Source organism: Triticum aestivum, chromosome 1D, assembly GCF_018294505.1.
Source record: "Triticum aestivum cultivar Chinese Spring chromosome 1D, IWGSC CS RefSeq v2.1, whole genome shotgun sequence".
NCBI classification, from domain to species: Eukaryota; Viridiplantae; Streptophyta; class Magnoliopsida; order Poales; family Poaceae; genus Triticum; species Triticum aestivum.
Genome location: NC_057796.1, coordinates 11,218,083 through 11,244,246, shown reverse-complemented (window position 1 = coordinate 11,244,246; position 26,164 = coordinate 11,218,083). Strand labels below are relative to the sequence as shown.

General features: G+C 45.3%; 2 pseudogenes; one reads left to right on the top strand and one right to left on the bottom strand.

The window, feature by feature from the left end:
* Window positions 1-14,251: 14,251 nt before the first annotated feature.
* On the bottom strand, window positions 14,252-17,753 carry LOC123162831 (elongation factor 2-like; annotated as a pseudogene).
* Window positions 17,754-21,757: 4,004 nt separating this feature from the next.
* LOC123156960 (uncharacterized) lies at window positions 21,758-25,695 on the top strand (annotated as a pseudogene).
* Window positions 25,696-26,164: the final 469 nt, after the last annotated feature.

The window sequence follows — 26,164 nt, the reverse complement described above, 5'->3', positions numbered from 1 at the left end:
GCGCCTCGTGTCGGAGGAGCAGGATCCCTGACTGGAATGAGATCGAACGACGGGATCGAAAATCCGGGGCAAACGAGACCTCCCATCTCGTGTCGTCGGGATCACCCGAGTCGCCCTCCCTCCTCGATGGGCGCTCGCTACGCGCGCCGAAACCCACACTCGCCGCCGCGCCGCGCACGGTGCCCGCGGTCGCCGTCGCGCTCGCCACGCCAGGCGCCATCCTGGCATAGATTACTACAAGACCTGGGCCCATAAGGTTACTGATAATGGAAATGGATGCGCGTGTTCCTTTCTATGTCTGTCTGGTGGTTCGCATCGCAACTACTCCGAAGACACGCTATGCTTGTATCGGGGCGCCGCACTAGGAAAAGGGCGCTCGTAGCCAGCTGCACTAGGGTTCCTCTTGTCTCCTGCTGGCGCCAGTCTAATACCCTCGTCTCCCTCCTGTGGTCATCTTAGGGGTCATAGAGGGGTAGTGGATGGATCTCGGCCCTTGCCGGAGGAAGGGCTTTGTATGTGGGTTTTTTTTTATAAATGCGTTTTTAAGCTTTCTTATTATCTTATGGTTTGTGTCTTGGTCGGAGAGATGAGGCGACGGCTCTGTGAAGATCCCCGTCCCGGTAGTGCTTCTAGCGACATCGGAGGGCGTTTGTGATGAATGAACGAATGGCAGTGTGGATAAATTCCCGGGCGGGAGAGATTTGTGCGGCGGAGCCAGGAACCGGCGTGCAGCCCGTGTGTATCCTTGTAATAACAGTCGAATGGAAATTGATTGAGAAAAAAAAAACGGAATTCGTTTTGGCTGGCTGGTCAACGCGGAATCCATGCATGCGTGCGCGAGCGCGGAATGTGCACGCGCGAGCAGCGGCACGTGGATTGTCAACTGATGGCGCAAATTAAGGCAGGGGTCAGTGGCGGCATGTGTGAGCATTGGGCCTTTCCTCAATCACCTGTTGCATGCTGGGGGGTATCATTCACAGGTTAATCATCACAGAATCATTTCCGGGCAAATCATAGAGTAACCGGTCGTGCACAGGAACATACGGGTAGGGTTTAGCTGATTATTACCTCCAGCCGTGCCCGTGAGGGCCTTGGGGAAGGCAGCGGACGTGGAACAGGAGGAGGTCAGGAGGCGGGCGTCCAACAGGACGCCAGGAGCAGGTGGCCGGTCGGACTTGGCGCCCGTCGGACGTGCCCGCGACGAGGCCGGCGGCGTGGTCGGAGTCGAGCGGGGCCGTCGTGGAACTCGAGCAGGGTATGAAATACAGGTACCAAGCTAGAAACGGGTACAAGGCTGTGAGGATCACTCTTGCTAGCTATGGATCTGAGAATTTCATGGGGATTCGAGCTAATATGTTTGAATTTCGGATGAGGATTCCTCCCAGCCACCCGCACCTCTATCCGTTCAACCGAGCCGCGGCCGCAGCCGTCCAATTCCTAGCCAACCCTAACAAATATCCCGGATCGGTTTATATACTTTTACACCCGCTTAACGGGCCCAGTTTGGGCTAGCAAGCCACTGGGGTGGTCTCTTGACCCGTGTAGACTTGGGCCTCTGGTCCTTGACGCGCTCTGGATCGCTGCTGCCGGCAACCGCTGCATCAGCTACAGGGCTTGGCGCTCCTCCTGCAGGGACATGGGCTACAGGGCTGCTGACATCCCCCTCCATTGAGAGACGGCTTGCCCCCAAGCCGTAGCTCGAGGAAATTGCTGGCGCAGAGAGTCCAGGTCCTCCCAGGTTGCTTCCTCTGGCGAAGAGCCACTCCACTGGATCAAACCTTGAGCGATCGTACGTTTGCCATGCTGCCGGACTCGTTGCTGGAGCACGCGGAGTGGTACCTGAAGAGAAGCAAAAGAGGATGGCAGTTTGCGAAGAACGGTGCAATTGGGCAGCACTACCTTCTTAAGCTGAGACACATGGAAAACCGGATGAATTCTGCTATCCGGAGGCAATTCCAATTTGTAAGCCACTTCCCCAATCTTGTCCAGGATGGTGTAAGGTCCAAAGTATTTGAAAGCCAGCTTGTGGTTTGCTCTATGCACAACTGAAGATTGAACATACGGTTGCAGTTTCAAGAAAACTTGTTCTCCAACGTTGAAAGATCTCTCAGTCCTGTTTTTATCAGCCATGTGCTTCATTCTCTGTTGAGCTCGGAGCAGATGTTGTTTAACAGAAGCTACCACAACCTCCCTGTCTTGTAGCCACTGAGTAATATCCACAGGTGCAACAGTATCACTGGCAGCAATCCCAAAGTATCTAGGCGAGTGCCCATAAAGTACCTCAAAGGGAGACTTGCCCACAGCTGAATGCCAATTTGTATTATACCAAAACTCACACATGGACAACCATTTGCTCCATTTGGAGGGGTGAGCACTAATAAAACTTCTGAGGTAGCATTCAATCTGCTGGTTGACTCTCTCAGTCTGACCATCAGTAGCAGGGTGATATGCAGTACTCATGTTAAGCTGAGTCCCAGTCCTGTGAACAAGAATTTGCCAAAATTTGCTTGTGAACACCGGATCTCTGTCAGATACAATGTACTCTGGCATGCCATGCAGTTTGTATATATTGTCCAAGAACACTTCAGCAACCTTTTGTGCAAAAAAGGGATGTTTGAGGGCCATGAAATGCCCATATTTTGTAAACTTGTCAATGACCACAAATATGCAATCAAACTGATAGGAAGGAGGTAATCCAGTAATAAAATCCATGGTCACAGTTTCCCATGCCTTGCTTGCAACTGGTAAAGGAGAAAGCAGCCCTGGATACTTAACTCTTTCAGGTTTAGCTTGCTGACAAACTAAACAAGACTGTACCCTGTCCTTAATAAATTTCTTCATGCCCATCCATTTGAATAAGGAGTGAATTCGATGGTATGTGACCGGAAAACCAGAATGTCCTCCCAGGGGGCTATCATGAAAGGCAGAAAAAAATTTCTCCTGCAACTCCAGATTGTTGCCAACCCAAATACAGCCTTTGTACCTCAGCAATCCTTGCACTAATTGATACTGAGAATTAGCAGGTGGTTTGACCGCAAGCTCTTGCAACAACTCTTTAGCTCTGTCATCTTGAGAATAACTGGCTATAATTTCTTCCATCCATACAGGTTGCGATTTGGAGATGTGAAACAACTGGAAATGTGATGGTCTTCTAGATAGAGCATCAGCAGCAGAATTTTCTGCTCCCTTTTTGTAAACTATAGTATAGTTCAAACCCATAAGTTTAGTTAGAGCTTTCTGTTGCCACACCGTGTGTAGTTTTTGATCTTGCAGATGTACCAAACTCTTCTGATCAGTCCTAATGGTAAACTGCTGGAACTGTATGTAAGGTCTCCACTGATCCACGGCTAGCAAAATAGCTAGGTACTCCTTTTCATAAACTGAGAGGGCCCTATTCTTGGGCCCCAAGGCCTTGCTAACATAAGCTATAGGATGACCTTCTTGCATGAGTACAGCCCCAATTCCTGAATCACAGGCATCAGTTTCAATGACAAAAGGCTTGTCAAATTGTGGCAAAGCTAAAATTGGGGCTTCTACTAGGGCCTTCTTGAGAGTTGTGAATGCAGTTTCAGTCACTGTAGTCCAGACAAATGGCACTCCTTTCTTAAGCAGCTCAGTGAGAGGTTTACTGATCAGACCATAATGCTTTATGAACTTCCTGTAGTAACCACTTAATCCAAGGAAGCCTCTCACCTCTTTTACACTGGTTGGGGTAGGTCACTGTTCCACTGTCTGAATTTTACTAGAATCAGTAGAAACTCCTGCAGAGCTGATGGTGTGGCCTAAATACCCAATTTGTTGTTGAGCAAAAGCACATTTGGACATTTTCACTTTCCACTGATCATCTCTGAGTAAGGCCAACACTTCTCTAACATGTTGTAAGTGCTCCTGATAAGATTTGCTGAAAATCAATATGTCATCAAAGAAGACTAAAGCATTTTTCCTGTTAACTGAAGACAGTGTGGTGTTCATTGCTCCTTGGAAAGTGCCTGGAGCTTCACTGAGTCCCATGGCCACTACTAAAAATTCATAATGCCCTAAGTGAGTTTGAAATGCAGTTTTATACTCCTCCCCAGCAGCCAACCTGATTTGATGGTATCCTGCTCTGAGATCTAACTTAGTGAACCAAGCAGCTCCAGCAAGTTCATCTAGAAGCTCATCAATCACTGGCACTGGAAATTTCCCTTTTACAGTGATAGCATTTAACATCCTGTAATCAACCACTAGCCTCCATTCTCCTCCTTTTTTCTTTACTAGCAACACAGGAGATGAAAAAGGACTTTTGCTGGGTCTAATTATACCTGACTTCAGTAACTCTGCAATTTGTTTTTCAAGTTCATCCTTTAACTGAGGAACTATTCGATATGGCCTGACAGCAACTGGCCTTGCTCCTGGAATTAGAGGGATTTTGTGGTCACAACTCCTCCTGGGAGGTAACTGAGTAGGAGTTTCAAAAACATCAGCAAATTCATCTAGAATGGACTGAATTTCTGGAGGAATTTCATTTTTCTCATCCATGTGCACTGCAGATATGGCTATGCAAGTGTAAGTGCAGTCCTCAGCTCCAAACCCATGCAAAGTAATTGTTTGTCCTGCCTTAGTGAAAGAGAGCCATTTTTCCACCCAGTCGATGTACATGGGGCTGTGTTGGGCAAGCCAATCTAGGCCTAAAATCCCATCATAAGTATGCAGGGGCAACAACTTGAAGTTAGAAGAAAATGTGGTTCCATTGCATTCCCAGAGACATTATTCAATTTGTTGCTGGCAGTGTATTGTTGTACCTCCAGCTACTGTGACAGTGAGAGCCTTGATTGGGGTGACCCCTTCGAAGTGCTTGTACTGTGCGTCCAGGAACGAATGGGTGCTGCCAGAGTCAACAAGGAACTGTAGTTTGTGCCCTTGTAGTTCAATTTCCAATTGCAGAACAGGAGCTTCAGGTTCCTTCCCCATTGCAGCAGCTGATAACTTGATAGAATGGACTGAAGATTGGGTTTGCTGTTCACTGTCAGAGTCTGAACTTTCAACCGACTGGGTTTGTAATTGATCAATCAACTCCTGGACGAAATGAAGTTGGACAGTGGATTTGCACACATGGTCTTTGGCCCACTTTTCTCCACACACAAAACATAAACCCTTGGATTTCCTATAGTTTCTCAGAGCCGTCCATTTGTCCTCTTGGCTGGTACTACTGACAGATTCTGCTCTCCTCACTTCTGGTTTCGGTGGCTTGGAATTTGTAATTCCTGTGGAAGGTGTTGTTCTTCTGGTAGTTGCGAAGCTGGTTGGATTGTACACTTCCCCTAGCTCCTCATGGAGCAGGGCTAACTCATAAGCTGCATCGAGATCTTTGGGTTTCTGCAAGGCCACTGCCATTCGAACTCCAGGCTTCAGCCCATCCAAAAATCGAGTGATATAATGCAAGGAATTCGGCGCTTCTTCATATGCTGTCAGTTGGTCGTACAATTCCACAAACCGTTCAACATAGTCTTCGACAGTCGTAGTCTGGGCAATCCTGAACAACCTTCTGAGCAGTGTTTGATGCTGATTTCGGCCAAAACGACTCTGCAAAGCTTCACAAAATTCAGTCCAGCTGGAGTTGGGCATGCGCCTCTGAATCGACTCAAGCCAACGCGCTGCGGCTCCCTCAAACTGAGCAGTTGCCAGAGACAACCAGCGGCTAACGGGCGTGCCCCAGAGTTTGAATTGATCCTCGCAGCGATTTTGCCATAGTCGCGGATTTGTTCCATCAAATTTGGGAAGTTCCAAATGCAGAGAAAACGAATTGTGCTCAGCAGAATCAACTGACGAATAATCCTGAGGGGAAAAATTTCTAGGGGAGAAACCAGAATCGCGCGCACCTCTGACCGGAGGAGGGACATAAATATTATGCTCCTTCCCCCGGTGATCGTTGTCGAAGCCAAGGGTGCCGGTCGCGGCGGCGCCACGACCCAGCCCAGCGTTGCGCGAAGACGTGGCGGCGATGAGCTTGGGTTCGTGCTCCTGGGACTCCGTCTTGTACAGGTCGGATCTGATTTGCTCGATGTCGATGGCGAGCTCTTCCCGGATGCCGTCAGTCCTTGCCGACATCAGCCCATCGAGCGTCGTGTTGTTCCTCTCCATCATTTTGCTCATCGATTTGAGAAGCGACTCACCATGCGTTCGAAGCTTGTCATCCAAGTCGTTGGCGAATTCATGGCGAAGGATCTCGTAGACGGAGCGGCCCTCGTCGCTCCGCCCTTCCATCGCTTGACGTCGCCGCCGGTCGCCGAGACGCGTCGGGTAGCGGTGAGGGGGCAGCTCCAGGACGAAGGCTCTGATTACCAGATGTGAGGATCACTCTTGCTAGCTATGGATCTGAGAATTTCATGGGGATTCGAGCTAATATGTTTGAATTTCGGATGAGGATTCCTCCCAGCCACCCGCACCTCTATCCGTTCAACCGAGCCGCGGCCGCAGCCGTCCAATTCCTAGCCAACCCTAACAAATATCCCGGATCGGTTTATATACTTCTACACCCGCTTAACGGGCCCAGTTTGGGCTAGCAAGCCACTGGGGTGGTCTCTTGACCCGTGTAGACTTGGGCCTCTGGTCCTTGACGCGCTCTGGATCGCTGCTGCCGGCAACCGCTGGATCAGCTACAGGGCTTGGCGCTCCTCCTGCAGGGACATGGGCTACAGGGCTGCTGACAAAGGCAAATGGTAATGCATACATATGGGCATCTCCAACGAGGACCCTCAAACCTCCCGCATGCGGTACCCCATCTGGCCTAGGACTGTCAACTGTCGCTTGCCAGTCACCACTACAAACACATTGTTCCATGAAGTTTTCATGGTAAATTAGTTTCCACGTGGTACTTTCTCACTTTATAACACAAGAATGCATGAGGTGAACATAAGCATTAAACAAATCAAAGAAGCTACAGTTAATTAATAGACAAATGACGGAAACAAGCTAAACAATGTGTACACTTAACCACACAACATAGGCAATTAATACACTGGTACAACAGATAGAAAATCGGCTTTCACATTTCGGCATAATTAAAGGTACACACTAGCATAGTAGAGATGCAATATCTGAACGAGATGAGCCTAGTAAGGATTTGATCGAGAAAGAGCAATGATATGGATGATAATTAAGGTAATAAGGAAAATTTAGATTTGTTACCCATTGGAAAAGGTGTGCAACTTCTTCACATTCCGGAGGGTGAATCAAATCCTAGTAGGGAACTCTTGCAACTGCTTTTCAAGATCTCAGTAGTTCACCAGGTTTTCTGTTCTCAAATAAGACGGATAAAACATAAAGGTAACATGTGTAGTCCATAAAAACACCTAAAGAATGGCAGTCCATTCATACTTGTTTTCAATGCAAATAGCCACAAAATTTTCATATGTTAACCAGAAATACATGAATCAGAAATATTTGTTGAAAACTGAGTTACCTTTGATTTCCTTAAAGGCTTTCCGTAACTATATCTCATAGGGCCAAATAAGAACAAGTTTACTTGTGACAAACAGAGTCTGTAAATAAATATACGAATAATAAGGCATTTCTTAACATATGATGGAAAGCCAAAAAAAAAGTCAGGAAGCGTTTTTCAATATTTTGGCATACAAAATTTATTAGTCCACTCCATAGAGGTGGCACCGAATATTTATAGAAAAACAGCACAAGGTTAAACAAGTGAAAAACAGAGGGCACCAGAAAGACAATATGAACAATATTGTGTTTATTAACACCCGAGCATGCAACATTACATGCACCAAATATTATCTATATAAAAAACAGAAACTAAAAACAAGATGATTTTGTAGCACCATGAATATGGACAATGCGTGACACACAACGTTGCAAAACAAATTTGCAAAATAAAAGTAGCTTGGCCAAGACTACAATTGATTTATAGTAAACATAATCAATTTCAAATGTAGGGAAATATTAGATATCCGCGCTAGCTTCTTTTTTCCATCTGACCCTTTACCCTTTTTTTCCATCTGACTTTGTTTTTCTCTGATCAAATGAAAGAAGGGCTGCCTTTTTTCTCAAAAAAGGAAAGGAAGAACATGAATGTTTATTGATCCTTCCTATGGTCCGATGCCAAAGTCTCCTCTCCTGCATCAAAAGGGTGAGGTGGAAAACATGGACGAACAGCGTTACTCCCGTCCATCGCCGTCAGGTCGCCGGTAAACCTGCCACGGCCGCCATGGCACGTCAGCACGTGTCGCCCGTTTATATATAACTGCAACGTACAAGTACATGCATATAGATCGGCTTGCCGATGGACCGAACGTGGATGAAACTAGTTGTAAGAACAATATTATATACCTGCAGATTAAGGTCGAGCTTGCCTGTTGCCGGCGAGATCAATCGATCGAGAAGACTTCGTCCTAACGATTGGCATAATTTGATCCCCGTTGGCGAGGCACGGCGCCGATCCATGGATCGTCGACCGATCGGATACGTGCATCCATGGATCGGCGACGTGCCGGCGCGGGGGCCTGGCTTCACGAGAAGCCACGGCGCGGCCTGCCGGCCGGCGACGAGAACGGTAGGGCGGAGGCGAAGACGGCGCCCGCACGGGGGTGGGAACGGTGCTGTTGGAACCCTAAGACCCCGTTCCGTCCAACATTTGCTATACTTCGCTGGGTCACTTGGGCCTACATGACGGGACAAAAAAAAAGTTATTCTCGGGGAAGGGCGGCACTCGGAATATTAAATAAAACATTTCATCTAAAAACGTATGTATCCCTTAAAAAATAATTCTAAAAACACACTCCCTCCATAAACTAATATAAGAGTGTTTAGATCACTATTTTAGTAATCTAAACGCTCTTATATTAGTTTACAGAGGGAGTATGTGACAAAAAAACGTATGTTTTCTCAAAATAATAATTTAAAAGCATACTTCCTCCGTTCCAAATTACTCACGACGAGTAATTTGGAACGGAGGGAGTACATTTTTAGCTCTAAACTGCATAGAATTTATATATATCCGACAATATCTTTTAATTAACCAAGACCAATGTTGTGTACTCCCCGCGAGCCATATAACTTGTAGTAGTTCCAGTACAACTTTAATACAAAGTTGTACTAAAGTTGCGACAAGAGTAATATGGATCAAAGGGAGTACATACTTTTTGAAAAAATTATTTAAATTTTGCATAAACTTGACTCGAACAATTATGGAAGTTTACAAAACCATTCTTTTATGTGACTCCAGTTTCATATGAGGTACGATTCAAAGCTTTTGATTTTCACTCGGATTGTGATGAGAAATACGTACGAAACATATGTGACATTTCTGTGTTTTTTGTACAGCTTCGACAGTTGATGAATGGATCGAAAGTTTTACTGCAAAAACAAACAAAAAAACATACGTGAGACATGTGCAATACACATGTCTCGTTGAGGAATGTGTATGAAACCAATGTGAAATCTTTGTAAATATCAACCAACTTTTAGAAATACTGGGGGGGTTTGCAGCATTCTGGGGAAATATAGCTATTTCCTTTGTGACAAAGGAATGAATACAACGTGAACAAACATTTATCAAACTTGTTCCAAACATTCTGATTTCCAATTGGAAAACAAACATTATCAAGAAAATGGACGAAGATGGAATGAGGTTCTCCTGGTCCAATCCGCGTCCAGGCTATGCGATGATTGTTGTTTTGGTGCGCTGGTTTTGGGGGGCCTTGGCACGACGACTTTCCAACTGTCTACTACAACAACTTTTGCTCAACTCCGATGAGGGAGGGGCGATGACGGCACCTTCGACTCGCTCCAGGGCTTGTCGTCATCACTATATGATCTATGTACATGGATGTAATTTTGGTCATGTCTCGTGTTCTTTATCCTGTCGTGACAGTTGGTGAATAGATCAAAAGTTTTCCCCCAAAAAGTAAAAATGAAAACAATTGAGTATTTTTTTTAACTATATGATGAAAATCCATCCATTATTGGGACTCTCGGTAAAATGGTTCACAAATGTTGTGTTTTATGTGCCAGTTTAGTTACTTGTAAGTCACATGTAAATTATATCCGGGTTAGTCGATTTTTGCTAGAAGGAAGCAGCCGCCGGAGGGAAGGAAGGAGTAGCCATTGGCGCGCGGAGGATAAGACGGCGCCAGCCCGCACGGAGGTGGGAACGGTGCTGTTGGAACCCTAAGACGACCCCGTTCCGTCCAATATTTGAGTTTATGCAAAATTTAAATAAAAACTTCAAAAAATATATACGAGGTGTGAGTTTCCCTGGGAGATGAGAAATATGTATGAAACATATGTGACTTTTCAGTGTTCTTTGTACTGCTTTGATAGTTTATGAATGGATCGGAAGTTTTCCTGCTAAAACAAAAAAAACATATGTGAAACTTGTGCAATACACATGTCTCACTTAGGAACGTGCATGAAACATATGTGAAATCTTTATAAATGTTAACCAAATTTTAGAAATACTCAGGGGCTTGCAGCATTCTTGCAAATTATAGCTATTTCCTTCGTGAAAAAAGAATGAAGACAACATGAACAAACATTTATCAAACTTGTTCGGAACATTCTGATTTTTAATTGGAAAATAAACATGATCAAAAAATGAAGGGGATGAAGATGGAATAAGATTCTCCCAGACCAACCGCCGTCTCGGTGATGCGATGGTTGTTGTTCTGGTGCATTGGTTTTGTGGAGCCTTGGCACAACGACTTTCTGACTGTCTACAACAACAACGTTTGCTCAACTTTGATGAGGAAGGGGCGATGACTGTGAAGCGCCTTCAGCTCGCTCCAGGACTTGTAGTCATCACTATGATCTATGGACATGGATGTAATTTTGATTACGTCCGGTGTTCTTCATCTTACCATGACAATCGATGAATAGATCAAAAGTTTTCCCCTAAAAAGTGAAAATAAAAACAATGAATAATTTTTACTAAAGCCATCCATTGTTGGGAATTTCAGTAAAATGGTTCACTAGGAATCCCATCCATGATGAGGGATGGCTTCACTGCAAAATGTTGTGGTTTATATGCCCGTTTAGCTACTTGTAAGTCGCTTGTAAATTATATCTGGGTTAGTCCATTTTTGCTAGAAGGAAGCAGCCACCGGAGGGAAGGAAGGAAGGAGCAGCTGTTGGCTCGCCCGAGAAGCCCTTTGGGTCTATCTTAGGGTGGTAGGCAACCCCGGTATCTATCTTAGAGTGGCAGGTGATCCCATTATCTATCTTAGGGGTGTGGTGGGAGGTGCAGGTTCACTGGAAAAAAATGGTCATCGTAGGGGTTAGAGGGATGGCCCGGGGTGGTGGCAGCATGGTAGTGGGAGGCGGTTGAGGGGAAGGGGCTGGAGGCTGGCACGGGAGTGCCGCCAGCCATGGGCGGCGAAGGTCGGTGGTATGTGGGGCGGTTTTCCGCAAAGAGGATGAACATGAGGTTGGGCTGGAGTTGAAGAAGTTTGTCTGACCATCCATCTTGCATTTGATGCCTCATAACGACTTGACTTACCCAAAGTGAATTTTCAGCCACGTGACACCTGCCAGTCCCTTATATTGCGGCGTCCTACAATATTCTTTTCTTCTTCTTTTTATTGATGAAAAGTGGTCCCCTCCGCCCCATGCATTTTCACAGGGTCTCTTTTTTTTCCAGAGAGTTCTACAATGTTCCTCTTCCGTCGATCGCCCCAAGAAGAGAAATGACGTGCCTGACATACGAGGATGATTAGCCATGTCGAAAACTGCCCCCAAACTCCATGGGTGTAGTTTGGAAGAACAAAATTCCAAGGGTGTAGAGGCAGCTATGTATGTGCCCATGTATGTGCCCATGGTGTTGATTACATACAAAACCTCAGATCTTATTTTGCGGGAACAAATCCTACATAGCTTATCGCATGGGCACATACATGGCTTATCGAGGTGGAGGCGCCTTGTTGGGTGCGTGGCCCTGGTCAGTCGGTGACACACACGCCGGGCTACGCGACTCGGTGCTCCAGCGTGTGCATGGTCTACCTTGCGAGCAAGGTGACCGTGAGCCCACCTCCAGCCCTTGTGGCGCACGCGCTCCAGCCACTGACGGCGTCTCGCGCGCCACGTCCACCATCACGCCTGCACGGACAACTCCACGTCCACCATACGATTATTTTTTCTTCTTCTGAAAACCAAGCGAATTCGTGCGAAATGTATAATCGTTGGAACGTTTGCGCAAAACTATATATGTTGAAACATGTTTGAAATCGTGGATAGGCTTTCACGAACAAGCACCAAGGTTGCGAAACGGCTGGAAATGGACTGTGATTTTTACCGCTCTCGCCTCTTCTCTCTTACGCATGTGGTTTCTATTTATCTCATACCTTTTCCCTGTTAAAATCTTCACAAATTATGAATTTTTAAGTTTCAAAAGTTCAAGATGTTGGGAGCTTATAAAAGTTTTTGAAACGTTACATTCTGAAATTTCAAAAAAGTAAGTCTTGAACCCTCATTTTCTCGGAACTTTCCAAAAGTTGAAACTCTTGAAAGATTGATTTCCCGAAAGTTCAGGTTAAAATTTCCAAGAAAAGTTGAAATCCCAAAGGTCGGGTCTGCATATCTGTGAAAGTTAGACACGCATTTGTTCAAAAGTTGCCAATTTCCAAGAAAAGTTGAAATCCCAAAGGTCGGGTCTGCATTTCTATGAAAGTTAGACACGCATTTGTTCAAAAATTGCCAAAAAAGGGAACTGCTAAAAATGAAATAAAAACAGGTCCGAATTGACCAGCCCAGCCTAGCCGCGCGAAATAAGCCGCCCCCATTGCTATGATACGTACTATTGTGAACCGGTTCCCGCGGTAGACACAGCAAGCTTTTATAAAAGCTAGGCCCCTTTTTGGAGGGTGTTTTCTTCTCTCTAAAAATGTATTTAAATAAAATCTCATGAATTCTGCTTGAAATCATTTGAATATCTGTGACCTAAATTTTATGAAAACAAACAAGAACTATTCGGATATCTGTGGGCTGCAGTCAAGCATTTTAGTATAAGTCCTCTCCCGTTTACCACGTGTCATAGCATGGTGAGCAATCAAAACTTGACGAAAAGAAAAAAGTTCTCCCAAATTTTGTGAAGGTGGAACGAGAAAACTAGAATGGGAAAAAAACAAGGGTGTGCAGAAAACATACTAGGAGATAAGCACGCATCTTGAAGGACGTTGGACGGTGGGCGGATGCATCCGCGATCGAAGGAAGAGTAAACACTACAGACAGACTCCATCCACTGAGATCGATTCTACTACTACATGGCATGACTGGCCAAAGTCGGAACCAAACATTCAGCAAAAAGTAGGGCAGTCCACCAGGAGAGAAGTAGAGCAGCATGCAAGATCCTCTACAGCCAGCACTTGCTGAGCAAAGACGCGACATCAGGTACATTGACACCAATTAAGTTCCTTGTCAACACTTGCGGCGGCGACGACACTAAACAGTTCAGCTCAGTGCGAAAGTCAGTTCCACTAAACCTACCTAGCTGTGGGGTGATAGATGTCGTTGACGATCGATCAAGTGAAGCGAACCCCGGCACTGCATCCTAGCAAGGCGAAGAGCGCACTGCAAGGGGGAAACCACAGAATCCGAATCAGGCACGACATCATATCACATACAGAACCATGGATGAGCTGCAATGCACCACAAAACATAACTGCAGTTGCACCACAAAACATAATTGCAGTGAGAACAGCACTGAAGAAAGTGCACACACACAGAGATACATACATATACCACAGTGAATAACTGAATAACCCTGCACTTTCTGGCAGCGATGTTATTATGCTCCTGCTAGCACAGCAGGCTGGACACTGTTTTTCACAATGACCTCTAGTACTAGATGAACAACAGCAAGCTGCCGGCCTCACTAATCAACCGAGCTGTCTTGTTCTGCCAGCAAAGCTGGCTTCGAGCAGTAGCACTAAACAGTTTGCTAGTGCACATCTGTGACTGGAACTATCAGTCATGCTTTATCTCAAGGGATTGCATGCTTGGGCGGGAAAAACTCAAGGCATGAGGGCATTGTGGCATCAACACCATTTCATCAATCAAATGTCCAAAGGAACATGACAATTTGAAAACATGTGCGATCTAATCATGATAAATGGAACATCTGCGGTAGAACAAGACCAATTTGCTTTTCTGACATTATCTGAAGCTAAATCAGGACAAAAAGATGCATTTCTCTATTTGGTTCGGTGCAATAAAAACAACCAAAGTTCCTAACAGAGTATGAAGTCCAAACAAGAGAAAAAAAAACCCAGATCTGACTATTGATTCCCCTACTTTGCATAGAAAACCTGAAAAATCCCTTGAAGCCACCACCAAATCAGGAGATATGTCTCCCAAACAAATTCTGTGACAAAGCTAACTAGGATTATGTGTTTACTTGCAACACAAAATCTAAGCTAGGCAGGCATATCTACAAGAAAATTGTGCCCGCTTGACCTGAAGATGCAAATTTCAGAATGTTGCTAAACCTCAGCATACATTACGGCATCAAAGAACCACGAGTATCATATCAAAAGTATTAATACCATATCCAGGAGCAATATTAAGTAATTCAACATCAATTAGTAGATAATATACCTCGGAAGATGTCAGATAACAACAACATACACTGAAGCAAGGAAAGCCAGGGCTACTTCTGGAAAGAGGGCCTGCCCATCTTCTTCCTCTCGCGGATATCCAAGACCATTTGCCCAGCTGGCGCATTTGCCTGGAAAGGATCAGAGCACATGTCGCTCCAATATCCAAAAATACACTGCGGGGTGACCAGCTTAGATGTTGCAGCACTGATTGCCTTGGAGAGGCCAAAGGAATCATAAACTGGAACGTAAGCCTTCAGGATGTGTAGCATCGTGCCTTCTCTCACAAACTCCTCATACACAGCACCATTCCTCTGGTGGAGAATTCCGTAGATAGTGCTGAGGGCACTCTTAGGGCACTGGATCGCCACAGTGTAGGTGGGTTCGAGAAGCCTTGGCTTGGCAGCGAGCTGAGACTCAATAAGTGCTGTCCTAACCATCTCATTGAGCTGAGCAGTTGTACCTCTCAATGCTTCATCAGCATGTATAATAACATTATGAACCTCAAAGCATATGCCATGCATCCTTTCTTTTGCCAATGCGCCTTCTTTTGCCACCACCTCGAAGCCAGCCACGATAACTTTCTTCGCTAACTCCAGATTCTGTATTACCTTGCACCTATTAACAATCACATTGGGGCCAACAGCATCAGGACCAAAGCACCAAATCTTATCGCCAAGATCCTTATCCCAACCATGCTTAGCAAGGATCTCAGATCGTACCGCATGGTCAGTACGTGGACCCAAGCGACCATCCTCAATAGCCTCGACTACTTTTTCATCCAAGGGGCGGGCTACCACAGACAAGCTGTATCGAATTTGATTGTTTCTGAACTTTTTCTCAACAGGATCACAAGACTTGCGGACAGTCTCACGGAAGGAAACAACAGGCGGACTGGAAACAGCAACTTCAACACCATCCATAAAGTTTTCCTGTAGATCTTTCAAGCAAATTTCCAGATGAAGCTCTCCCACTCCAGCAACCGTATAGGTACCAGGCTCTACCTGGCTGCACAGAACCACGGGGTCAGACATCGCCAGACGCTTCAAACCTTGTACAAGTTTGGGAACATCGGTCGGAACCTTGCAGTTAACTGTAACAAACATCAGAGGGCATACAGAGAACTTCATCGCTCTGATTGGGCGTGCAACAACCTCCTTTTCGCTTGTCAGGGTAGCACTCTTTATTATACATGCATCCAGACCAATCAAACCAACAGTGTTACCGCAAGGAACATCCGGAACGTCACATTGCTTCTTTCCCATCCATATAATGGTACGCTGGACAGACTCCACGTTCAAATCAGTTCCCATGCCGGGGACATAGGAAGGCCCCATGACCCGGACCTTCATGCCAGTTGCAATCCTTCCAGAGAAGACACGACCAAACGCAAAAAATCTGCCCACGTCAGATGCTGGGACCATCTTGGAAACGTACAGCATAAGAGGACCTTCAGGGTCACATTTTTTAATAGCTTCTGCGTATTTATCATCAAGGGGGCCCTCATACAGGTTCTCCACACGATATTTCTGTGCTTCTAACGGAGAGGGGAGGTGGCAGATCATCATCTCAAGCAGAGCAGTACTGGCTGGGAGCCAAGTTTTCATGACACACTTCACAAGAGCCATGCCTGTTAGGTTCTTCTCATCATCCATCAAGTTCACCCCAACCTTCTGCAACATTCTCCGCAATTCATCTTTCTGGTTCTCCATGCAGGCTTGGATCACTCTTTCGATTTGATCATAGATGAACATGACAAATCCTCTTTTACAAGTTTTGGAACGGGTCTTCTCCTTGGTCCATTTCCTTGTGGTGTGGTCATAAAAGTTGTCGCCCCAAAGCTTCTTAACCATATAAGATTCTTCCACACCCACCTTCGGAGCATACACCTTAGCAAAGCTAGTCAGTGTAAAAGCCCAGCCGTGTAATCCAGCAGAGAATGCCACATTTCCCTTCTCCGGGTAGAACTGGACATCTCCAAGGCGGGCATCTCCATGTGTTGCCATAGTGGCATTGGCATTCTGAATGACATTGTTCAGAATCTGGTATGTTTGCTCACCTGTAAATTTATGCTTCACAACTTCACCTTGAAGCCCAGGAAATAATTCATCCATCTTATTCAGACACAGTACAGGCCTAACCATCTCACCAAGAGCTTGGCAGAGCACACTTTCAGTTTGCACAGACACCCTCGATAGAATCAATTACCACCAGAGCACCATCAGAAATACGAAGAGCAGCTGTGACTTCAGAAGAAAAATCAACGTGCCCAGGTGAATCAATAAGGTTAATCAAGTATTTGTTCCCATCTCTCTCACCCTTGTGAGCCTTGAGTGACTCGTCATTCATTTCATACAAAAGAGAGATTCCGGTGGCTTTGATGGAAATACGACGCTCTGCTTCATCTACACGAGTATCAGTCATGGGAACATCACCAGCCTCCTGTCTAATAATCCCAGCAGCTATGACAAGAGAATCTATAAGTGTGGACTTGCCTGCAATGAGTAAATAAAATTGCAGCAGGTCATATATTGCACAATTAGAGAACACATTCGAAAAGACAGCATACATATCTTAGAAACTTTCAGGGAGTAACAAAAAAAAGGAGTTAACAAACTGGTTGATGAACATACATAAACAGGAACTAAACTGCATAATGCCACATACTTATATACAGTAATGCAAGGTAAAAAGGTGACGTATTGATTATTGAAATAATCGCACCCATTTACTTCAGAACAACAACCAAGTACATTTTGAATTCTAAAATAATCTGACCTGCTAACTGAAAGGAACAAACAAGTTAGCAACTCCTGAATTGCATTTTACTTTTCTTTGAAAATCATGTTAAAGACAATAATAAGCTAATAAGAATTCCACGTTGCCAAATTCAGACCAACTGGTATTTTAAGAGATAAAATTATGATCTAGCAAAAAGAAAAAGGTGTAAACATGCTATGCTGCGCAATAAAATATCACACCAACCCAAAGTAAGCAACAATTGTTAAAAAACAACATAAAGTATGGACAAGCTATAGAAGACCGGACCACATAATCAAAACATCGGTATGCAGACATACCATGGTTCACATGAGCAATCACAGACATGTTACGAATGTTATTTTTCTTGTCCATAACTTGGCGGAGGTCTGCTGCTGCGAACTGCACCATCTTGACTGCTTCTGAATGTCACGCTTGAATCTAAATTCATGTTTTGGAAGGAGCGAATTAGTTAGAAACGGATGAGAATCCAGTAGATGGATGTTTTACATGTTGAATGCTGTGTTGGAGAAGTCAGTTTCAACAATGAAACTGGGAGCTGTGAGGCCCTTTGACAAAACAAAATTCTCTCTCCAAATACAACACAAGTGGGGTAAAAACAGTGAATCACAAACTTGAAACAAGGAAAGAAAATGTATTCGACAGAACAAAGACAATTGCAGACTATATATATATAACGCTGAACATTGTTATTTAAAGTGCCAGAGAGCATCAATCAGACTATATGTAGATAACAAAAGACATGGAGAAAAGAAAGAGCTAAAGTTGTTGCAGAAGCATGTAAACCGTCAGGAAATTCACGCTGCGAACTAACAAAGCTCATCTGTCAATACAATCAAGCACAGAGAATCATCCAATGCCAAAATAATACATACACGCTGAACAATATAATGTCGCAAAGTTTAGAAACCCATAAGAGGATACTCTGTACGTGGTCCTACTCCTAACCAACAGATGATAAGCCTTTTGAACAAAACATGGTTGTAAAGGACGCATAGAAAAGATGGCAATGCAGGAACAATAATATCTGAAACCACAATGCCACGCACAGAAGTAGAGTAGCGTAGTGAACTGGGGAAAACCGACAGTGAATAGATGTTATGTTCTCGTGTCAGCTACAGTTCCAAGGCGTTTGTTATATATTTTAAAATCAACACTGCCACGAAACTCCATTGGAATCATTTTGTGACTTTGTTGTTGTATTTTTTTTCCTTTTTTATAAGAACCTGCCTGCAGGGATCATTTATTAAGAAGGTACAGTGCTAATTAGTGGCCATTCTATTTTATTTTGCGGGGTGAAATCAGCTGGACAGAGTAATAACTACCAAATCCAAAATCTGCCGTCAAAAAAAAAAAAACCCAAAATCACCGCTATTTCGCGGATGGTTGGCCTGCGACGGAGCATACTTACCGACTTATCAGCGGCGCGCGCGGTCGCTGGAGACGCAGTTGGATTTTACCTTTTTTTTTTTTTTGAGGTGATGAAGTTGGATTTTACCTGCGTGTCTAGGGTTGGTTCCCTCCACGCAACTGGGCCTTAAGCTTGCTGTGCTGGGCCCCCTCGCCGTCTTCCGCGCGTCCGTCGAAGGCAACTGCAAAAGCGCGACGGCCGGCATTAGGAGCGCGCACCACCGCATAGGCGGAGAGGAAGAGGGTGGCAGATGAATCAAAGAGGGATCCGAGATGCGGAGAGCAAACGAAACCTTCCTTTTGACCGCGCACGCACCGGTGCCGTACGTCGCCGGAGGGGCGCCGCGATTGCCCGGCCGCCGGCGGCGTCGCGTCGCGTGCTCCTTTCTTTCCTTCCTTCCTTCCTTCCCCTGGAAGCCTGAGTGAGGGTGGAGATGGTTTGCGACTGGTCTATGAGTCCACCCATCGGTCCTCTACCTACTGACATCGGTGGCCCACGGGAGGCACGCTCCACTGGACGCTCGACACGTGTGCGCCAAGGACGAGCCAAAGGCTGCATTTTGCCTTTAGCAAATCTCCGCCCTTGAATTTTGAAACAAGGGGCTAGATGCGGCGCCACAGTGCCATTACGCGGGTAACGAGTTTTATTTCCCTCTTTTTTTTTGAGACATTTTTTTTCCTTTACAGCAAGGTCAAGTGTTTGCCGAGTTCATTTATATTGGGATAATAATTTCTTTTCAGCTTTTTATTTATTAATAGGACATTCGACAAAGACTTCGGCAAAAGCACTTGGACTCCTCAGTGCCGCATCAAAGTATACCTGGCCATGGGACGGGCCGGGCCTAAAAAAGCCCATGGCAGAAAACTGAGGCCCAGGCCCTACCATCGGGCCTACTTTTCAAGTCCAAGCCCGGCCCATCTGGTAAAAAGCCCTTAGGGCTTAAGGCCATGGGCCGGACCTCTTCCTTAAAATGCCAATATGCCAAGCCCAAGCCCGTCCAGGCCCTGCTGGTGGGCTCAAAACTCAGGCCCAAGCCCGGCCCACGGGCAAGCCCATCGGGCCTAGGCCCTGGATTTTAGGGCCGGGCCTGCGTGGGCCGACAGGGCCAGGCCGGAGATGGCCAGGACTACATCAAAGGGAAACTCGGCAAAATCATCCAATAGGTGATGAAAATGAAGCGTCTAGTGGGCGGCCGGCTGCCCACTAGTGCAACCAAGCGGCCGGCTGAAAAAGGAAACCCCCTGTTCCCCACGAAACAGAAAAGAAAGGGACCACCATCCCGACCGATCGAGCGGCCACCAAATCGACCGATCGAGCGGCCACCAAACAGAATCCCCCCCCACCCACGTGGCCAGCTGTCCCCAGCTCGCCCCCACGCCCCAGCCCCTCCCACGCTGCCTTGTTCTTCTTCTGCACGCCAGAAGGGGATCCAACAGAAGCCAACAGAAATCGCCCCCAGCCCTTCTTCCTCCTCCTACACAGCCACCATGGGAGCCCCAAAGTAGAAGAAGGAGCTGCTTCAAAAAAGAAGATCTAAGGACAGGGTGGTCAGAGCCATACCAGGCAGCAGCATCAAGTAGGTAAGCCCCCTCTGCCCCTCTTCACTTCCCCCTTTCTTCTACTGCATATATGTAGGCACATGTAAACCCCCTTCTCCATGGATCTAGGACAAAATCCATGGAGAAGCTGCTTCAAAAAAAGAGGTGAATCTGGCACATCACACCAGCCTACTTGATGTTACTGCTGGATGTGTTGAACAAGCCAAAAACTACTTGATGCATGCCAAACAAGTTTCTCCCACCTGGATGTGTTAAAACAAGCCAACTAAAAACCAGTTCTCTGGCCAATTAAAACATGATTAAAGCCAACTCAACAAGCATTGTAGCCAAAAAAATAAACATGCATTCTACCAACTTGTAGTTATTGTTTGCAAATGAACAAATTGACTGTCCAATAGATATGTGCAACAAAAAATTCATAAATGTGCAACTGAACATGCATCCCAACCAACTGCACCTATATTTTGGCAACTCGGCATGCATGCTAGCCAAAACTGTAGTATATGTGCAAATAAAAACATGTTTTCTGGCCAACTAAACATGCATGTTGGCCAGAAACTGAGAAAATGTATCTTGGCCAACTGAGACATCTATTCTAGCCAACTGAATACATTAACTGTCCAACTGAACATGCATGTTGGCCAAAAACTGAAATAAATGCAACCTGGCCAACTGAGACATCTATTCTAGCCAACTAAAAACATTGAATGTCCAACTGAATATGTATGCTGGCCAAGTGGAAAAATGCATCCTGGCAATTGAGACGTCTATTCTAGCGAAACCAGAAATCTGTAGTGCGACAGCAAAAACACAAGAACTTTTGTCCATGGCTAATGAAGCCACAAACCATATTAACATATTCACGCATATAATCTTGTCCCACACATATATTCTGGTCCCACACCTATTGCAAAGCTATAGTGTAAAAATATGTTCAATATACCGGAACTAAAAACATAACGGCGATGAAAATATATAACTATAATCTGTCCTCCAATTCTTCTTTCTTCTTTCACCTGGATTTTTCGTCTCAAATGTAACATCAAATTATGTGCAGAAAAATCTGAAACGGCTCCTTGCCAACACAGAAAACCTACAAATCATTGAAACAAAACAAAGAGAAAAAGTCAGAAAACTCTGTAGTAAAAAGAAGTCATGCTCTTGCCAGCTATTTACTGCAAACTGTGCAACTAACATAACAACTCTGTGCAAACAAAAAAATCATAACTGTTATAATAAAGATTATGCTACGGTCATGTTGCTTTTGGAACTAAAATTGTCACAAAATGGTGTGCAACTGCCTATTTACTAAGTTTTTAGGTTGTTTGAAACACTCTTTTCTGTGGTTACCAACAGATGACATCAATTTCTACTTTTTTATATGTGCAGGGAGTGTGTGGCGGCATCCAAAAACAGGAAAAAAAATGCTTGATCTCAATGAGTTGCCTCCTGATCTCAATGAGCTTCCTCATGATACGGATCAGCAGCAACCCAGCATACAACAAGGAAAATGGACAGAAAATGGTCGATCTGTTTACTACACGCAGGCAAGTCATGATGGTAACCCTATGGGCCATGACAATGTGGCAGGCCAGTCATCAGACCGTGGTGCCCCTGTAGTGGTGTCTTTGCAGTCAGAGAGCCATACTCTAGATGACACAGGAACCGAGGCAAATGTTCCTGGTCCAACCAGGACTGAGCTAGGAGCTGGGCCTGTTGACGGAGCTGTGCAAGGAGAAAAAGGAGAGGATGAGGCTGGTTCTCAACCTATGGAACCCTATATTGGCATGAGGTTTGACAGCCTTCAAATTGCTAAGGATCACTACAACAGCTACGCACTACGGATGGGTTTCTCTATCAAGATGAACACATCTAGACGGACACCCCGCACCAATGAATTGATAAAACAACAGTTTTGCTGCAATAAGTTTAAGAAGCCCAAAGCTGATGATGGAGGAGCTGAGGCTCCTCCTGTCCTGGACCCTATTCCAGATCCAAAATCTGTTGACAGGGATGAGGAGACGGAAGAAGAACCTCCAATATTTGCTGAAGAGGAGGCTGGTACTAGTAAGAAGAAGAAGAAGCGCAAACGCGAGACAATAAAGCAGACTCAGTGCAAAGCGAAAATGTCGGTGAAGCTAATAGATGGGCGATGGGAGGTGACGCACTTTGTTCGTGACCACAATCATCCGCTCGTGAACAAACCTTCATTGTCCAAATACTTGAGATCCCACCAAGGCATCTCACCTGATGAAAAGGAGTTTCTGCGCATCTTGTATAACTGCAACTTGACTATAGGTGTGGTGTTTTTTCTATATCCCTTAAAGAATTAAGTTTTTCTCTAGGCAGTCCAGTGTGCAACTGTTATGGTACTACTGTGCAACTGAAATGACTTAACTGTGCAACTGGTGTCCAACTTCCCATGCTGTTTGTATATCACTTTGGGTGCTTGTTGTGCAACTAGATTGTCTTTACTGTGCAACTACACAATGTCATGTATGCAAAAAGTGCAAAAGTGTTTTTAAAAAGGTGCAGCTAGGTGTCCATTTCCTGCGATTATCTTCTGTGCCAACACATGTCCTATTACTGTGCAGCTGGATGTGCGCATTCGTGCAACTAAAAAAAGGATATACTGTTTGTTTTTGTATTATATATGCAGGACGTATGATGCATGTAATAGCAGAGTTCTATGGATCTGAGATGATGGTGCCATTCGGACCAAAGGCAATAACAAATCTTTGTACAAGTTTCCGTAGAGATGACACAAAGGAGGGTGATCTGATTGAGACAATTGCGCACTTCAAGGATATACAAAAAACCGATCCAGACTTCTTCTATAAGGTGAAATATGATGAAGAGGACAGAGTTGTCAACATATTTTGGGTGGATGGCTTAGCTCGAAAAGCTTATGCGGAGGCGTACCACGATTGCATATCGTTTGACACCACCTACATGACCAACATGTACAATATGCCGTTCGCGCCCTTCATAGGAACAAACCGACATGGCCAATCTTTCATGCTGGGTTGCGCGTTTGTGAGGCAGGAGTTGGCATCGAGCTTTGATTGGGTCTTTGGAGCATTCCTAGAAGCTATGGATGGCAAACCTCCTGACAACTTCATCACCGATCAGGATGGTGCAATGAGGCAGTCAATACAGAGCATCTTTCCAACCACCGTGCACCGCTGTTGTCGATGGCACATCATGAAAAAGGCTCAGGAAAAAGTTGGTTGGCTGCTGTGCCGGAATCCAGGACTCTCTGATGATTTCAACAAGTGTGTTGACTTCAGCTTCACTATAGACGAGTTTGAGCAGAATTGGGCTGGGTTAATGATGAAGTACGAGGCTATGACACACACACACACACTTTGAGAAGTTGTACGAATACATGTCAACTTGGGTGCCGTGCTACTTCAAACACAGGTTCTTCCCGTTCCTACAGTCTACACAGCGTAGTGAGGGGTTCAACGCCGTCCTGAAAAGATATGTGAACCCACAACTCAATGCTGAACTTCGTCAAGCAATATGAAAAAATCCAGAACCACATCCTTGCCAAGGAAGGCTGCAATGATTACAGGACAGAACACCTTGAGATTGAGTTGTGGTCCAACTTCCCAATAGAGAAGCAAGCTTACAAAACCTATACTAGGGACCTTTACCGCAAGTTCAGAGAAGAGTTTGAGCTGATTGGACGTTATAATGCATTCCAAGTTGGTGTTGATATATTTGAGCTCAGACCGAACCAGGAATTTGTTGCCAAATATGGTTCTCGAAACTACTTGGTGCAGGCAAGGGTGGAGGAGGGTTCCTATTTGTGTGAGTGCTGTAAAATGGAGAAGGACGGCATCCTCTGTTGCCACATCCTCAAGGTGTTCACCCATATTGGAGTTGATGTCATACCGGAAAGGTACCTGCTAAGACGGTGGACACCTAGTGCGCCAGGGACTGGTTATGAGCAACCGGATGAAATGCCTCCTCAATCAAAGAAGCAGATAAGGGAGAGGAACATGATATACGATTTTCGGAAACTAGCAAAGTTTGCGAGTGGTTCTGATCCAGCACAAGCTATTGTATACAAGCATATGCGCGCAGCACGTACCGAGATCGGCCACCTGAACAAGTCCAAGAAAAATAAAAAACCAACTGCTGCCACGGGGCGATCAGATGATGGCAATCCTCGAGGACCTCCTCCACCTCCGGGCAGCAATCAGGGGGCTCATTATCCAGGTAATTACCTACCCCAACTCATGATCTAACTAGGTGTGTAACTTCAGTTGCACACATGATTGTGCCCAGTTGCACACATCATGGTGGCCAGTTGCACAGAACAGGCTGCCTAGTTGCGCATGCTGTGTTAGTTCAAGCATCAAGATAACACAACTAACTTGTTTTTCCTGTTCTGGATATAGGTGATGTCAACCCTCAAGGACCTCCTCCACCTCCTGGCTGTACACGGCATCCTCTGCCACCTCCTCCCCCGCGTGCTCCTCCCAATGGCCCTACTTGCAGCACTCAGGGGGCTCATCGTCCAGGTAATTACCTGCCCCAACTTCCCATCAAACTAGGTCTGTAACTCCAGTTGCACACATAATGGTGCTCAGTTGCACAGAAACAGGCTACCTAGTTGCACACGCTGTGTTAGTTCGAGCATCAAAGATAACACAGCTAACTTGTTTATCCTGTTCTGGCTATAGGTGATGCCAACCCTCAGAGACCTCCTCCCCCGCCTGGCCCAACTAGCAGTGCCCTGCATGCTACTCCCAATGGACCTACAGGCAGGACTCAAGGGGCTCATCACCCAGGTAAAATACCTTCCCCAACTCCCAACAAAACTAGGGTGTGTGACTTCAGTTGCACATATCATAGTGCCCAGTTGCACATAACATGCTGCCTAGTTGTGTGCGCTGTGTTAGTTTGAGGATCAAGCTAAAAATCTAACTTGTTTTTCCTGTTTTGCCCATAGGCGATTACAATCCAAGTACCATGATGGGCCGGGTTACTACAGGTGTTTTTTTCAACTTAACTTGCACACAGCAACCAGTTAGTTGCACAACATGGGCTGTGTGGTTGCAGAGAACATCAGTGCTGGTTGCATAACAAAAAAAATACTAAATTTTTATATGATTATTACACAGGTGATCGTGATGGTCCTACTGCCCCGTTGGAGGCTGCATCGCCTGCACAAGCTTTTGATGATTTTGTGCCCAGGGATCCTCCAAGGTCTACTACAAAGGGTAGGGCAAAGAGTCGACGGTACAAATTGGCGCTGGAGCTACACCCAAAGAAGAAAAACAAATGCAACCAGTGCCAATCTACAGAGCACACTGCTGGTGCTACTGTGATTCTGTTTCATCGTTTGTAACTTTGAGACAAAAAAGGAAAAGAATGATGTTTTTTTAGCAATGTTGGGACCAAGTGGACACATTCAGCATCTATGATTTCTCTTTATCTAATTTATGATCCTTGAATTAGTTCATGCACTGTGTAAAAAAAGTTGCTATTTGTGCCTTTGTTGGCAACTGGTTAAATATTTAGTTGTTGAACAATTGTATGTCCAGTGCTCCTAATGTATCAACAAAAGTGATGATATTCAGTTGCAAACGGAATTACTACTAGTGTACAACTACAAAATCTGCTTAAAAATTGTGCAAACCAGCAACTTCCTCCATGGAGCAGAGAAAGAAAAAGAGTACTGACCTAGTCCTTGTCGTATCTCAGCAACTTCCTCCATGGGGCGGTGTTGTGCACGCTGGTGACCCAATCATATGCCAGCTTCTTCCTGATGTTGAGTACTTCCTTGGGTTCGTAGTTGGGCAGTTGGCTACCGTTTC